This window comes from Saccopteryx bilineata, chromosome 1 (genome assembly GCF_036850765.1).
Source record: "Saccopteryx bilineata isolate mSacBil1 chromosome 1, mSacBil1_pri_phased_curated, whole genome shotgun sequence".
NCBI classification, from domain to species: domain Eukaryota; kingdom Metazoa; phylum Chordata; class Mammalia; order Chiroptera; family Emballonuridae; genus Saccopteryx; species Saccopteryx bilineata.
The window spans coordinates 144,649,320-144,666,986 of record NC_089490.1 but is presented as its reverse complement, the minus strand read 5'-3'; the positions used below and the strand labels follow the sequence as shown (position 1 = coordinate 144,666,986).

At 44.6% G+C, this 17,667-nt stretch overlaps 1 protein-coding gene across 1 annotated transcript in view; it reads left to right on the top strand.

The window, feature by feature from the left end:
• CACNA1A (calcium voltage-gated channel subunit alpha1 A) overlaps positions 1–17,667 on the top strand; it is a 356,581-nt gene that overhangs the window by 186,684 nt on the left and 152,230 nt on the right. The gene's annotated exons all lie outside the window — the stretch shown is intronic.

Here is a 17,667-nt window from a genome sequence, read left to right as displayed (position 1 = left end):
TTTCTCTTGGCCGGGCATTGGAGACCTTGTGTCCTCTGGCCTTTGCCCACCTCACCTGTGTCATCTCTTCTCTAACTATATTGAACTTCTTTAAGATTCTTAAGCATCCTGTAATTTCTCTCACTGGGAAGCCTGTTCTCACAATTCTGGAGGCTAGAAGAGTGAAATTAAGATATCAGCAGAACTTCCCTATGAAGCTCTGGGAGAGAATCTATTCCTTGCCTTTTCCAGCTTCTGGTGGCTGCAGGCATTCCTTGGCTTGTGACGATATGACTCCGCTCTCTGCTTCAGCAGTCGCATGACCTCATCCTCTTCTTGCTCAAAACTCTGCCTCCCTCTTATAAGGATACATGTGACTACATTTAGGGGCCACTTGGATAATTCAAGAATAAGCATCTTCTGTCAAATTCTTATTGTAATAACACCTACAAAGACCTTTTTTCTAAATAAGGTCACGTTCACAGGTTCCAGGGATTGGGACATGGACCTGTCTTTTTGAAGGGGGTCACCATTTAGCCCAATATACCCAGAATGTGTTTTGGAATTCAGCCTCAGACCTCTGGGGGCCCGCCTTGTATGTAAGGCCTGGAGCATGCTGCCTCAGCATTTGCTGTGTCACCTGGGAAAGCTGACTTCCCGGGGGCTTCATTCCACTTAGGATGTGTCAGCCTTTGTCTTACAGACTTCACAGACATTAGCCGATATCATTGTCCCTGTGAATAAAACCACAGAGAAATTGAAAAACAAGGATTAAGTAACTCTCCCAAGGACACGCAGTACACAGTAAGAAGCAGAGCTAGTATTGGAACCTGTGTAACCCAACTCTAGATATGTGCCTTAACCACCTCACAAGTGTTGCCCTAAATACTTCCTGAGCTTTCGCTGTGCTAAGTGCCAGGAAGGAAAAGAACACGGGACCAGGAGAGCATGCGACAGAGCTGGGCATGGGGGTCTGCAAGCCCAATCCAGGTCACCGTGGAAAGCCAGGCATTCGCATACGGAGTTGAACAGGAGCAGAGACTCGGTCACTGGTCGGATGGAACCTGCCTCACTGCCTCCAGCATGGGCTCCCGGTAGACTGTTCCCTCTGGGGAGCCAGGTGCCCCCACTCTCAGCTGTTGGCCACTCTCTCCTGCCATCGCCACACACAGCAGCTGCTGGGCACACATGACAGCCTTCCTTTCCTCTCCCTGCCCAGTGGAGTGGAAACCCCCCAGGACTCGGACACCGAGCTCGTGTGGCCGCACGGAGTGACACAGTGAGTGCAGCGCGTCTCATCCAGCCCTCCGGATACAAGCTGACAGATTGGTAGCTGGCTGACTTCCAAGGTCCAGCAAGTTCTTGGCAGTTGGCTTTTTGACTTGGACAAGTGGCTGCCACATCCTGAAGCATCCATCTTCCATCTCTGGGACTCTTCATTTTGCAAAACTGAAACCCTGTCCCCATTAGACACTAACTGCTCGTTCCTCCCTACCCCAGCCCCCAGCCCCCACTGTTCTCCTGTCTGTGAATCTGACGCCTCTAGGGACCTCATATCAGTGGAAGCATGCAGTGCTTGTCCTTTTGTGACCGCTTTATCTCACTCGGCATGATGTCCTCAAGTCCATCCACGATGCAGCATGTGTCCGACTTTCATTCCTTTTTAAGACTGAATAATATTCCTTTGTAGGGATATGCTACAGTTTGTTTATCCATTCATCTATCATTGGATACTTCAGTTGCTTTCACCCTTTTACTGTTGGGAATACTGCTGCCCACGGCGTATGACTGTGGCAATTCCCTTCTCTGAATTCTTTCAGGTACATACCCCAAAATGGAATTGCTGGATTACATGGTATTTTTTTTAAAGGTTTTATTTATTGATTTTAGAGAGAGGAGAGAGAGAGAGAAGAAGGGGAGGAGCAGAAAGCATCAACTCACAGTAGTTGCTTCTCTTATGTGCTTTGACCAGACAAGCCTGGGGTTTTGAACCGACGAACTTCAGACTCCAGACTCTAGACTCAGCATTCAGACTCCAGATTCAGCATTCCAGGTCGACACTTTATCCATTGCGCCACCACAGGTCAGGCCATGTGGTAATTTTATGTTTAATTTTTTGAGGAACTGCCATTCTAAGTGTTTAAGTAAAATTTTAAATTCAGTTTCTCACTTATATTAGCCACATTTTAAGTGCTCAATAGACACACATGGCCAGTGGCCACTGTATGGGACAACCCAGATAAGGAACACTTTATCACTGCAGAATTTCTGTCAGACAGCTCCACTCCTGAGTCCCAGGAGGAGCAGCACAAGGCAGCATGAAGACACGGACCAGACACTTACAACTCAATAGCAAAAAAATCTAATAACTTGATTTTAAAATGGGCTAAGGACTTGAATAGACATTTCTCCAAAGAAGACGTTCAAATGGCCAATAGGTATGTGAAAAATGTTCAGCATCACTAATCATCAGAGAAATGCAATCCAGACTACAATGACATACTACCTCCCAACTTCCAGAATGGCTGTTATCACTAAAGCAAAGACAAGCATTGAGGAGGATGTGCAGAAATTAGAACCCTTGTATATAGTGAGCAGGAATGCAAAATGATACAGTGACTATGGAAAACAGTGTGGAGGTTACTCAAAAAATTAAAAATTGAGCTACCACATGATTCAGCAATATCACTTTTGGGTCTTTATCTGAAACAATAGAATCAGGGTCTTGAAGAGGTCTTAGCACTCCATGTTCATGGCAGCACTATTCACAATGGCCAAGATATGGAAACAACTTACATGTCCACTGACAGATTAATCAAGGAAATGTGGTCTACATAGCCAATGGAGTAGTATTCAGCTTTCAAAAAAGAAGGAAATTCTACAAACAACATGGATGAACCTTGAGGACATTATTCTGGGTGCAATTAACCAGTCAAGGAAGGACAAATATTGTATGATTCCACTTGTATGAGGTATCTAAAATAGTCAAAATCATAGAATTGTAGAGTAGAATGTTGTTTTCCAAGAGATGGAAAGGGATTGGGGGAGTAATTAACTAACAGGTATAAAGTTTTAGTTAAGCAAGATGAATAACCTTTAGAGCTCTGCTATATAACATTGTACTTATAATTGACAATACTGTATTTTTACACTTTAAATTTTGAAGAGGGTAGATCTCATGTTAAGTGTTCTTACCACAGTAGGATCAAATTTAAAAGAAAAATTCTTAGAGTGAAAAAGAAAAAAGACAGGAACACTATTTGAGAAGTTACGGGGAAAATAGATTCGCCATCAACCAAGATGGGACGGGGGTGGGGTGGGTGAAGATTAGGGGCTCAGCTTCAGCCACGTTAACTTTTTTTTTCAATAATTTTATTTTTTTAATGGGGCAACATCAATAAATCAGGATACATATATTCAAAGATAACATGTCCAGGTTATCTTGTCGTTCAATTATGTTGCATACCCATCACCCAAAGTCAGATTGTCCTCTGTCACCTTCTATCTAGTTCTCTTTGTGCCCCTCCCCCTCCCCCTTTCCCTCTCCCTCTCCCCCCTCCCCCCGTAACCACCACACTCTTATGCATGTCTCTTAGTCTCACTTTTATGTCCCACCTACGTATGGAATAATGCAGTTCCTGGTTTTTTCTGATTTACTTATTTCACTACATATAATGTTATCAAGATCCCACCATTTTGCTGTAAATGATCCGATGTCATCATTTCTTATGGCTGACTAGTATTCCATAGTGTATATGTGCCACATCTTCTTTATCCAGTCATCTATTGATAGGCTTTTTGGTTGTTTCCATGTCCTGGCCACTGTGAACAATGCTGCAATGAATATGGGGCTCCATGTGTCTTTATGTATCAATGTTTCTGAGTTTTGGGGGTATATACCCAGTAGAAGGATTGCTGGGTCATAAGGTAGTTCTATTTTCAGTTTTTTGAGGAACCACCATACTTTCTTCCATAATGGTTGTACTACTTTACATTCCCACCAACAGTGTATGAGGGTTCCTTTTTCTCCACAGCCTCTCCAACATTTGCTATTACCTGTCTTATTAATAATAGCTAATCTAACAGGTGTGAGGTGGTATCTCATTGCAGTTTTGATTTGCATTTCTCTAATAACTAAAGAAGATGAGCATCTTTTCATATATCTGTTGGCCATTTGTATTTCTTCCTGGGAGAAGTGTCTGTTCATGTCCTCTTCCCATTTTTTTATTGGATTGTTTGTTTGTTTGTTGTTGGGTTTTTTATGAGTTCTTTGTATATTTTGGATATTAGGCCCTTATCTGAGCTGTTGTTTGAAAATATCATTTCCCATTTAGTTGGCTGTCTGTTTATTTTGTTGTCAGTTTCTCTTGCTGAGCAAAAACTTCTTAGTCTGATGTAGTCCCATTCATTAATTTTTGCCTTCACTTCTCTTGCCTTTGGAGTCAAATTCATAAAATGCTCTTTAAAACCCAGGTCCATGAGTTTAGTACCTATGTCTTCTTCTATGTACTTAATTATTTCAGGTCTTATGTTTATATCTTTGATCCATTTTGAGTTAATTTTTGTACAGGGGGACAAACTGTAGTCCAGTTTCATTCTTTTGCATGTCAGCCACGTTAACTTTGACCTGCCTGCTGGTGAGTGGAGCCACTGTATTGGGCTTTGAATATCTGGAGTCTGAAGTTCAGGAAGCAAAGACATGGCTGAAGGTGGAAATGCAAGAGTCATCAGCCTGTGGAGGTTATTTATAGCTATGAAACTGGATAAGGAAGTAGATGTATCAGGGCACAAAGGACTGAGCCTGGGGCTGGCTCTCCATCATAGTAGTTGGGGAGAGGGGGAGGAAGTAGATGGAGTGAATGGAGGTTGGGCATGTAGGTCCTGGACGCCATGTGAGGAAAGTGTTAAGACACTTCGAATCAGGGGGAATGGTCCATAGTGTCAACTGATGCCAATGATTTCACTCAGATGAGGAATGAGAATCGACCAATTGGGTTGTCAGCAGTGGAGGTCTGGCAGTCCTAGCCAAGGCTGCTTTGAGAGTGGAGGGAAAGGGGTATTGGAGGGATTACTAACAGTTTTTATGAAAGAGTTTTGCTGTGAAAGGTGGACAGGTGATGGAGAGGTGGACCTTGCTGAGCAAGGGTGTTAGCTGCTGGGGAAAGTGAAGTTAAGAGGTTTGTTTTCTTTTTTTTTTGAAGATAGGAGACTAACAGATTGTACGCTATGGGGATAACCCATGAGTTGGGGGACATGGTGATGTTGGGGGACAGCTCTTAGTAGACAGAAAGGAATGGCATTTGTACAAGTAGAAGGTGTCGCCTTAGGTAGGAGCATGGACACAAGTGCTAAGGTTGGACAGCAAATACAGTGGCAAGTGCTTCTGGAAGTTCTGATGCTTCTGGGGGTTTTTCCACAATTTATGAAAAGCGGACTCATGAACAATAAACTAGTATATTCAGTAATTATTTGTAGGGCAGTTTACTCTGTTATGCACTATGCTGGGTGCTGGGGTGCAGCTGCCAACAAAGACACATCTGAGCGTCTGCTATATTGTCCTCTGGCTCCAGTGGAAGACACCACACAAATACACCTGAGATTGTTCAAAGACCAGCCATCTCAGATAGCAAGGTCAGGAATGATATTCTTCTAGTCCTCTCCCCCACCTTCCACCACCTCATCTTCCCTTTGCTACAGTTTAAGTCCTTAGACCCCCCAACTCATCCCAGAATCCCCTGTGTCCCACTTCCTTACCTTGATCCCATTCCTATCCCAAGGCCAACACTCCATCATTCGGGAAAGCAAAGTTCCAGAGACTCAAGATTGTATCAATGAGCCCGTCTCCTTGGCAACAGTCATGAATGAGCCAAGCAGGGTAACCCTGGAGATGGCATGAATGAGAAGTAGCCTGTTGCCATGGAGATGTGCTGACTGGAAAGGCCCCCACAAGCAAGGCTACGTCATGAGATGGAACAGTCAGAATGAAGTTGGTGAGCCTATTTTCAACTCAGTGACAAAAATACATTTTAATAAAGCTCATGATCCACCTCGTCCTCCTCTCTGCCTCCCACCCCTTCTTCACCCTTCATCCTCCAGCTCAGCTGAGGTTTGCCAGATATCCTTCAGATCCTTCAAGGACATCCTGGGGGCTGTTCTTTCACCACATGCCTCCTTCCCTGGGCCAGACTGATACTCCTTTGACCAACTACTATTTTCCTTTTGGGACCAACAATATTTTCAAAAGCAATGAGGTGGTGGAAATGATCCTAACTACATTCTTTGGGGAAAGAACAGTTGATAAACTGGACCGACTCAGTTCACACCTGTGAGGATTATCTCATTGGGTAGACCATTTTTCTCCATGAAGGAACTGACATGATAACCCCTGCATAGTGAATAATCTGATTGCACTGGTGATGTCAAACGTGTATCTTTAGTATTACATGGAAGCAATTTGTAAAAGCCCAAGACTTAGTGCCTAAAAAGATACTGAACAACTTTGAATACCCAAGTTCTCTCTCTCCTGCTCAAAGAGCATTTCTTCATTCATTGGTTCTTTTGCTTGTTCAACCACATTTATTAAGCATTATTGTAGCAAAAGGCTAGAAATAACTTGTGTCAATCATGGGGAACTAACCAGTAAGTTCGAGTATATCAATCCCGTGGGATGCTATGGAGTCATTTAAACAAGGAAGCAGCAGAACTCTGGGTGCTGATAAGAGCTAGTGCTTAAAGAATGCCCGCTGTGGGCCCTGGCTGGTTGGCTCAGTGGTAGAGTGTCGGCCTGGCGTGCGGAAGTCCCGGGTTCGATTCCCGGCCAGGGCACACAGGAGAGGCGCCCATCTGCTTCTCCACTCCTTCCTTTCTCCTTCCTCTCTGTCTCTCTCTCTTCCCCTCCCGCAGCCGAGGCTCCATTGGAGCAAAAGATGGCCCGGGCGCTGGGGATGGCTCCTTGGCCTCTGCCTCAGGTGCTAGAGTGGCTCTGGTCACAACAGAGCGACGCCCCAGATGGGCAGAGCATCACCCCCTGGTGGGCGTGCCGGGTGGATCCTGGTCAGGCGCATGCGGGAGTCTGTCTGACTGCCTCCGGGTTTCCAGCTTAAGAAAAAAACAAAACAAAACTATCCTATAAAAAAAAAAAAAAAAGAATGCCCGCTGTGAAAGGCACCATTCTAAACGCTGTTCTAAGATGAGTATTAACTCCTTCAATCCTATAACAAGTTGTAAGGTGGGTTCTGTCATATTCCCATTTTCCAGATGGGAAAATAGGAATCTCTGTATCCAAGATATATTGTCAGGTGAAAAGGACAAGTTTTATAATGGTACGTATAGCAGCTACCATTTGCTTGTAAATGCAGGCTGTTTCTGGAAGATTCCATAATAAATTAATAATTGTGTTTGCCTCGGTAGAGGGACACTGAGACTTGGAAATAAATAATTTCCACAATATATGATATGTGTTTTTCTGAATCACATGCCATGTTATGTGTATCATCTTCCACAAAACCAAATGGAAAGTGGCCATTGTCTTAGTCTGTTCAGGCCGCTATAACCACAGTCTGGGTGGCTTATAAACCACAGACATTTATTGCTCACAGTTCTGGAGGCTGGAAGTTCAAGATCAAGGCACAGGCAGACTGAGTGTCTGGTGAGGCTCACTTGCTGGATTATTGCCATCCTCTTGTGTCCACACGTGGCGAAAGGGGTGAAGGAGCTCTCTGGGGCCCCTCACATAAGGGCGCTAATCCCATTTATGAAGGCTCCACCCTTACGTCCTAGCCACTTCCAAAAGGCCTCACCTCCAAAATTCAGCACATTGGGGTTTAGAATTTAGAATCACATTGGTAAACAAACTATTTTACTAATAAGGAAAATGAAGCACGAAGTTAAGTGTCCTGCCCAAGTGGCAGAACTGGAATTCAAATCCAGGCAGTCTAGATGCAGGATCTACACAGAAAAAAAGTGTGACTGGAATTGTGTGCATGCATGCATGCATGTTCATGTGTGCATGCAGTTGTTCGCACATGTACATGTGTTGTGTGTGCATGCATGTGTGTGCATGTGCTTGTGTGCTGAGAGAGAAGAGAGGCAAGAGAAGAATCCACAGAAGGTCAGCAGGGATCAGGCCATGTTTGGAGGGGTAGAGCCTTTATTCTGAAGGCATGAGGAAGCCATGGAAGGATTCAAAGCAGGGATAGATGTCATCAGATTTTTATTTAGAAGGTTCACTCTGTCCGACTGTAGGGGCTAGAATACAAATGTACATGACGTACTTGCCCTGCCTGGGCACAAGGATGCCCACCCACCCTCTCCATTCAGCGCATTATCAAGTGCCAGGCTGAAAGAGGCCAAACCAAGCAGCCCCCTGCTCACCGAGGTTGGCAGGGGCTATCAAGGGTTTCAGTCTTTTCCTGCTCAAACTCTGAACTGATACTGTCCCACTGAGGTTGGGGTCAGGTTCCCTGCTTTGTAAAGCTGACTTTCAGAAAGAATGCCCACCCAGTGGGGTTGATGTGGGCAGTGAGGCAGGAAGGCAGTGGGGATGAATCCTGAGTCCACCACCTCCCTGCTTGTGTTATGTTGAGCAAGTAAGCCAGCCCCTCTGTGCCTCAATGTTCTCATCTATAAAATGGAGCTGGTAATACCTCACCTCAGTGGGTATGCAAACATCGTAAAATACACAGAACATTATTGTAATGGTGAGGGTCATGAAGATGCTATATTACCAGGCCAGCTGGACTTGAACCAGCTTCCCCTCTTACAAGCGTGGGGAAGGTTCTAGAACCTGTGGGGGCCTCATTTGTTTCATCTGTTCACTGAGACTTCCTGGAGTCATGGAGAGAATTAATTGAAATAATCTATGTAAAGCTCTTAGAACAGTGCCTGGCTCCTTGTAAACACTCAGTAAATATTAGGGACTATTGAGGGATGGTGATGGTAATGATAATAATAATACCACCTTTATCATCACCATCATCATCACTATTACGAAGAGCTCTCACTCCCAGCCCTGCAATTTGCCAGTTTTCTTGGAATGGAATTGCACACATTTCCCTTCTGTGTGACCACACTTAGTGTCAGTGACCTGCCACCCCTGGGGTTTCATTAGCTCACTGGAAGAAAGCGCTTGGAGCTGCATGTGTTCTGCAGGCTTGGACCTCACTGGACTTGACAACATGGTGGACCCTAGAGCAACAGGATTTTGAAGTGCACAGGTTCACTTATACCTGGATATTTTTCCATAAATATTATAAATGTGTTTTCCCTTTCTGTGGTTCTCTTAACATTTTCTTTTTCTCTGCTTACCTTATTGTAAGAATATAATATATAATACATATACAAAATATGTGTTCATCAACTGTTGGTTATTCATGAGGCTTCCAGTCAACAGCAAGCTATTGGTCGTTCAGTTTCTGGGGAGTTGAAAGTTATACATGGATTTTTTGACTGTGCAGGGGGTCGACACCCCTGACCCCCACACTGTTCAAGGGTCAGCTGTGTCTCAGCCGACACCAGATCCTTCGACGCCAGAACCTTAGACCCGGCAGGCGAGGACACACACAGAGGCTGGACTTATGCTTTCTCTCCCTGCTCACCTCTGCTTTGCTCCAGGCAATTTTCTGACCTGTTCAGAGCAGCTTGGGCCACTTGTCACTTTCCACTTTCTGGGGAGCCGATGTCTTCCCAATGGCAGGCCTGTAAGCATACCCCTGTGCTGTTATTTAAAAAGCAACGATGGGCTCAAGCATCAGCGCTGAGAAGCTGTCTTTAAAATTAGTAGGAGTCATTGGAAGGCCAGCCTTAGCTCTTCTGACTAGCGATGGGACAGCACACCGTTCCCCAGGCAGCGTATGACTAAATGCTGTGCAGGGGTCGGCTCTGCCCGCCAGCGGCCTGCCTGTGCTCCTGAGCTTAAGGCAGGCACTGTGGTAATGACTTAATGGATACTTTATAACACTTATATGAACCTTGCTGTGTGTGTGTGCGCGTATATGCCGTGTACATGTGCACATGTGTGAGTGTGTCTCTGAGCTTGCCCTGAACCCTTTACAAATAATAACGAAGTATTTCATCCTCTCCTCCCAAGAACCCATTGCATAGATCAGTGATTTTCAACCTTTTTCTTACCATAACACACATAAACTAATTACTAAAATTCTGCGGCATACCAAAAAATATATTTTTTGCCAAGCTGAAAAAAATAGGAATAATTTTGATTCATTCACACTGGGCAGCTGTTGTTGTGTTGGCTGTTATCATTTGTTTTCCCTTTTATTGAATTTATTGAGGTGACACTGATTAACAAAATTATTCAGTTTTCAGGTGCACAATTCTACAACACATCATCTGTACACTGTAGTGTGTGTCCACCACCCCAAGACAGGTCTCCGTGCATCACCATTTATACCCACTATGCCCTCCTCCACATCCCTCCATTGTCTTTTTTTTTTCCTTTTCCTTTTTTGTATATTTCTGAAGTAAGAAGCAGGGAGGCAGAGAGACAGACTCCCGCATGTGCCTGACTGGGATCCACCCAGCATGCCCACCAGGGGGCGACGCTCTGCTGATCTGGGGTGTTACTCCGTTGCAATCGGAGCCATTTCAGCGCCTGAGACGTACCATGGAGCCATCCTCAGCGTCTGGGCCAACTTTGCTCCAATGGCGCCTTGGCTACGGGAGGAGAAGAGAGAGATAGAGAGAAAGGAGAAGGGGAAGGGTGGAGAAGCAGATGGGCACTTCTCCTGTGTGCCCTGGCTGGGAATTGAACCCAGGACATCCACATGCCAGGCTGACGCTCTACCACTGAGCAAACCAGAAGGGCCCCATTGTCATTTTTTTATTTGACAATGTAAGGGAAAAGAGGTCAGTGACCTTGTCTAAATAGTCAGGTATTGCATGTTTTAAAAATACTTGTGGCATCAGAGTTGAAAATTGCTGGTATAAATGAAAAGACTGGGGCACAGAGAAGTTAGGTTACTGCCCCCAAATCACACAGGAAGTGAGTGGAAGGGCCAGAATTGATTGCATGAACCTCTCTATCCTTATAACAGTCGCCAAGCACAATTTTTTTGGGCCTGGCCATATGCACACACCATATTCAACATGGTATATGTTTTTCAAACTAAACTAAAAAAGCAGTTCTGCTTTTCCTTCTCGTCCAGAGTTAGTCAACTCTGACATGTGCTCAAACAAAGTAAGTTCCAGAAGACTTAGACCAAGGGACTGAGTGGTCTGGGTTCAAATCCTGCTTCTCCCACTTCCTGGCTAAGTGCCTTTCTCACTGAAGAAAATGAAAACCCTGTTTTCTTATCTGTCAAATGGGAATATTCATGGTCTCCACTTTGTTGAGCTGTTGTGAGTTCATATTTGTAAAACCCTTAGACTGTTCCAGGCACAGAGCAAACACTCAATTCAAATCAACATCTATTCATTCATTCATTCATTCATTCATTCAGCACTTTATATTGCCAGGTTCTGTTGTTGGTGATGGCAAGACTTTGTGGCCCTTAACAGGAGAGGAAGGGACTAGAAACAATAACAATGGTATGACAGATGATGGGACGTCATGGGAAAAGCAGTAATGTTTGGTAAAGGCAGCTGAGAGTGTTGAGTTGGGGTGTGGGGTGCAGTTTTCAATGGGGTAGTGAAGGTATGCTTCTTTGGGAGGGTAACATTTAAGCATTTGAGCAGACTACTAAGGTGTTGACACATATTACTACCACTGAGCAGTACCACCATTTGGTGGTACTGATATAAGTTTGAAATTTCACCTGTGGCAAGTCTCACTCATGCCCATTAATTGAGTTCCAAAACTTGGCCGAGGAACTAGGACTTTGGGTTCCTCCTGGTTCCTGTATTAGAGAAAGGGCTTTCTCCCAGTATATCTGCCAGATCGTGGGGAAGGGGTGAAGGAAAGGACTGAGAATCATCTTGAAGCTGGTCAGATGGTGAGGAGATGATATTTTCTGCTGAAGGAAGAGACTATAACGGATAAAATCCAGAAGTATACCTGAGTGAGAAACTAACTTCTGAAGTACAGTTGGTAAAGGGCAGGATGGGGTGGAAGTGTGTGTGGTACAAATCTGGCTCTGCTCTGCTCAGTCACTCAGCAGTCTGGGCTGATGGAGATGGTGCCTTCTGCAGCTGTGGCTTCCAGTGTTGCTGGTTGAATAGCGCATCCAGCATGCAGACTGGAGAAAGGAGAGGTATATATGAGCTAGGCCAGAAAGTGAGAACTCACTTCTGCCTGTATTCCATTAGCTAGAATTAGTCTCATGACTCCCACCTAGCTGCAAGGGAGGCTGTGAAATGTATTTTTAACTAGGCATCCGTATCTCACCCACCTATGGAAAGAGAATGTGAATTTTTATTGGGAAGATAGGTACCATGTTTGTACCAAGGATTCAGTCCACTTCCCACATCACCCATCCCCACCTCACTATGTATCAGGCATTGTTCTAAGTGCTTTATATATATCAACCCATATCATACAACAGCCTTATTCAGAGGGGCACTAATATCAGCCACACTTTACAGCTTGTAAAACTGAAGCTCACGATAGTTAGGTAACTTGCCCATAGCTAGGAAGTGGCAGAGTTGGACCTAGAATCTAGGGGAGTCTGGCTACAGAACCCCAAACTTAGCATAAATTTACTGTAGTTAGAAGGAGGTAGAGGGGCCCAAAGGTTGACACAATCCACTTTTTGGTCACTAAAGAACTAACCACTTGTAAAAGTAAGTTCTAATTCAGTGAGCTGACCCCAGGGCGGCCGTGGACCGCTGGGTCCACATCTTCGTTAATCAGGGTCTAGATCAGAGTTGCTCGGCCACAGCATTGCAGGATGTTTAGTAGCATCCATGGCTACCACCCACTAGATCCCAGTAACACCCACTCCAAGTCATGACAATCAAAAAAGTGCCTCCAGATATTTCCAAATGACCCCTGGGGAATGAAATCATCCCTGGTTAGAACCACTGTTCTAGATTGTTCAATATTATCCTATAATATAGTGCAAGTCCAAGGAAGATGACTTTGAAATTGCCAACCTTGCAGAAAAATGCAGGATTTCATAAAGTCTGTGAGCAGGACTATGGCAAACTGCTGAAATCACACCCTGAGACATTAACAGATGGACCTGGACAGTGTTCATCTATTTAAATTTTGACAAGGATGACGACACCACATGTTCTTTAAAAGAGAATGGCTTAAATATCAAAGGATCAAAACCAGGGTCACTGGTGAGACCCCCTATGAATTTGAAATTTTTTTTTAAATTAGAAAATTAAATTTAACATGGTGACACTGATCAACAAGAATACACAGATTTCAGGTAAACATCTCCACATCATTTGAACAGTCGATTATGTTGTATACCCATCGCCTAAAGTCAAATCATTTTCTATCACCTTATGTTTATCTCTCTTTACACCTTTCCCCCAGCTCCCTCCCCTCACCCCTCCCCCTGGTAACCACTGTACTCTTATCTATGTCCATGAGTCTCAGTTTTATATCCCAACTATGTGTAAAGTCATAGTTTTTTAAAAAATGATCCTCCTGAAAATTCGTGATGTGTGAAATGTTACCAGGCAGTTTTGCAGGAGGAATAACACACACACACACACACACACACACACACACACACACACACTAGCTTGAGTGTATGTGCTAGGCACTGTGCGCCCTCTCTGCTCAGTGAGGGCCATCTGCCCAACCAGTCTAATCATTTTCCCTTAGGGTGATCTTAGGGGTGAGGCAGGAATTCTTGGATTATTTTTTTCTAATGATTACTATCATTGCTGACTTCTAGTGGATGCTGTTTTCCATCTTCACTACATTATGAGTAGGTTCTCTACTACCCCCATTTCACAGATAAGGAACTGAGGTTCAGAAAGACGAACTAACTGTCCCAGGCTACGCAGAGCCAGGATTCACACCAGCCTGGCTCCAAGTGCCATGTTTTTAGCCAGTAGGCTCCATGGGTGCCCTGATTCTGAGGGGCCCCTACTTCTAGAACCTTCTACTCTAGCTCCCTGTGGCCCTCTTGCACTGACCAGAAACAACATGGTTCCTACTCTTCTATTACCTGTGAAACAAGATTTATGAATTCAAAGCTTGAGGCTTTGTGGGAAAATGAGGCAAAAATATGGAAATTGAAAGCTATTTTTGGCTTTATGAGAAACCTGCTGTTGCCTGAAGGAATCCAGAAAAGAAATTGCTGAAGCTTGTCTAGAACTTGGGGTGCCCATGGGTCTGTGTAAAAACCAGAAATAGAGAGGTGTGCTTGCTGGAGGAGTTTGGCTCATTGGCCTTGGGTCGAGAATTTGGGGACGTTTTCTGCTAAGACAAGGAGAAAGTGTCTCAGTTCACTTTGCTGCTGCTCTCCCAAGCCCTGCAACTCTTCTTTTTTTCCGCTTCTCATTTTTGGATCCGGACTTCTGCTGACTCATCTCTCCGAGCAAAGAAGGAGGGAGGAAGTCGGAGTTGTTCATTGACCATTTTCTTTCTTCAGTGACTCAGCTGTGATTCACATTTTAATTAATGGAGGAAAAAGACCTGATCAGTCTTCAGGCATGTGTCCAATTGCCCATACCTCCAGGCTAATGATAATAATAACCCCCCAAACGTGGGATGCCCCAAATTAAACTATGGCTTATTCCTGAGGACTCCACCAAGCTGAGTTCTGGGTTCCCAGCGGGACCCTGATCCAGAGGCAGCTAGTCTGAGGCCCCGGGCTGTGGGGCTAATTTCTGCAGAGTTTGTCTGAGATCAGGATGAGAAACGGAGTCTCAAGCCCTCCTGGGACAGCAGAAGGATCATGGGAATGTAATTGCTTTTTCTGAGTTGGTCTTTGGCTGTAATCTCAGACTCAGGCCTTCCTTCTCTCCTCCCCCCCATCTGCCCCCCTACTTTGGGGCCTGAGATTTGTCAGAGCCAATTGCAGGGGCCATCTCTGAGCTTTTGGTTTACCCAGAGAATAAGAAAAGTTCAGATCATTATGACCGCTACTTCCTGAGAGCTTACTATGCGTCAGGCAGTGTGCTCAGCACTTTTCATGAATGGTCACGTTTAATCCTCCTACTGTCTCACTAAAAGAAAAAGCTTATAATTTCCATCCTTCCTGTGAGAAAACTGAGGTTGGGAGTTTGCCCAACACAGACCATTAGTGAATAATTGTGGATATACAGCCAGCCCCTTCCCACCTGAGAGCTGGAGTTCATATCTGCTACATTTTTCTGCCTTTTACCAAGCTGGTGAAAGAAAAATGGAAGCTGACATCTTATTCACTAAATATTATTGAGAACTAACATGTAGTGGGCCCTGTCGTAGGCACTGAGGGTCCATCATTGAACAAGAGATAGATCCATGGCCTCATGGAGCCGGAATTTTAGCTACACAAGTGTATTGGTCACTGTGTATTAGACAAGCTAATGTACTAGTAAGTATATTAGATAATGCTTGTTGCTGGAGCAAAGAACCCCCAACACATATAAGGGTTCAAATACAATAGAAGTTTAGTTCTGGCATACCTAAAGCCCCAAATGGGTGTTCTGAAATCACGGGCAGCTCTCCTCCAAGCCAGGGAGGCAGGGGCCCCAGCTCCTTCAGGATTGTTGTTCCTTGTCTTCAGCCTGTGACTTTCAAGGTCTCCATGCTCTTTGCCACGAATCCATAGAAGGGAAAAGACTGTGGAGGAGAGCTCCTGGGAAACATGTCTGGGCCGGGCCTGGAAGTAGCCCATGTCACTACCACTCACTCTCTGCTGGACAGAACTTAGTCACGTGGCCACACCTACCTGCGAGAATGGGAAATGCAGCCTAGCTGAGTGCCCAGGAAGAAGAGACAGAAAGCAGGCTTGTCATGGGTCCTTGCCCCACATCCTGATCTGTGACATGCCCTCACCAGCACCATCTCAGGACAGCTTTAAGAGACACCTCTGTCTTACTCCGCTCACCTCCTCTGTTTATTAGTTTCTGCTCTAAGGAATTATTCTTGTTACAAATGGGGGGAGCAGGAACCTGGCAGAATGTCTTTTCCTCAATTTTAAGCCTTATTGGGAAAAGGCAACAGAGTATCAAGGAATCCTAGAATCAAATCCTGCTTCTCCAGAGACCTTGTCTCAGAAACTGGGGGCTTTGGGAACCCTCAGATACACAGCCTTCACAGACCGTCCGTTCCTCCTACCCAGTGGTGGGATTTAGCCGGTTTGCACTGGTTTGGCAAAACCAATACCTAATTTTTGGTTGAGTTCAGCAAATCGATTGTTAAAAGGGCACTTGTAATCAGGGTTCTCTCTAAGGTGGGCGCCTGGGAAGCTGCCCAGTGTGGAAATCACACATTTACATTCCTTACTCTTTTTTAACAGTCATCTGTGCAACAGCATGTTATAAGCACCGGTAGTAATGTTCATTCCATCCATAGGTGAAAAAAATTGCAAGTGAGGATGCCAATCAAATAGCAATATGGAAATATCTTAAATAACAGTTTTATTTGGGTTTTGTCAGGTATTATTTAATATTTTTTTCATTAATATTTTAAAATTCTCTTATAATCTAGTTTTGTGTACCTCTTTTATTCTTATTTAAGTTTTAAATGCATAAAATAATAAACTACTTTTCAGTATATCTTTTTTTATACTTAAAACAGTCATTAGGGCAGAGAACCAGTTGTTAAATTATTTGAATCCCACCACTGCTCCCACCTTTTATCAATCAAGGTCCCAACAGAAAACAGTGTACCCACCAGATGGTTTCAAGTGAAGAACAGGTCATGAAGAAATTCCTTACAGATATGGGGGCAAGTCAAAGAAATAGGTAAGGGATGTTGAGATCCCCAGAGGGAAGCCATTACTATCCCTCCATTCCTGGAACCTAGTAGTCAGAGCCATACAGGAAGGATGGGGCTTCCAGCCAGGGAAGGAGCACAGCAGCAAGACTCCAATCTCCCTCATCTTCTGCCAAAGCCTCCTATTGGTCAGACCCAACCAGGAACCAGACAGAGCAAAGAATTCTGGGAGCTGTAGTCCACAGGGATTGACTTGGCTGGGCACTAGCATGCTGGAGAATGGACCTGGGGAGTAAAAAGGGAGTAATCAGCAGACACCAGTGTGTGACCAGCTGCATACCTCAAATTATGTCATCTACTCTGTAATACAACTTCAGAGTTGCACAATATAGCACAGTAGCTACTAGCCACATGTATCTATTTAAATATAAATGTAAATCCATTAAAATTAAATCAAATGAAAATTTCTGTCTCTCAGCCACATTTTAAGTGCTCACTAGCCACATGTGGCTGTTGGCTGCCATATTGCACAGCTCAGAATAAAATGTTTCCAACATGGCAGAAAGTTCTGGGCCGGCACAGAACCAGTTTTGAAGGCAGAGCTGTGGATTGGCAGGGAGGAGGTTCTCAGGTGAAAGAGCAGAGGGAGGAGCGGGACAGTAATGAGTGACTGCACTGGCACGGAGACACGGAGGCTTCGCTTCAAGGGGCAGAGACAGGCAGAAGGCCTCAGTTCAAAGTCAGATCTGAAACTTACTGTGTGATCTCAGTCAAATCACTTGGCCTCTTGGAACCCTGGTTTGCTCTTCAGCAAAGTAGGTGTCAGCCCACCTCCTGTGGGGGATGGCACCCATGAACAAAGCTATAGAAAAGTGAGAATCTGTAACGGCGAGGTGTTGCCATGT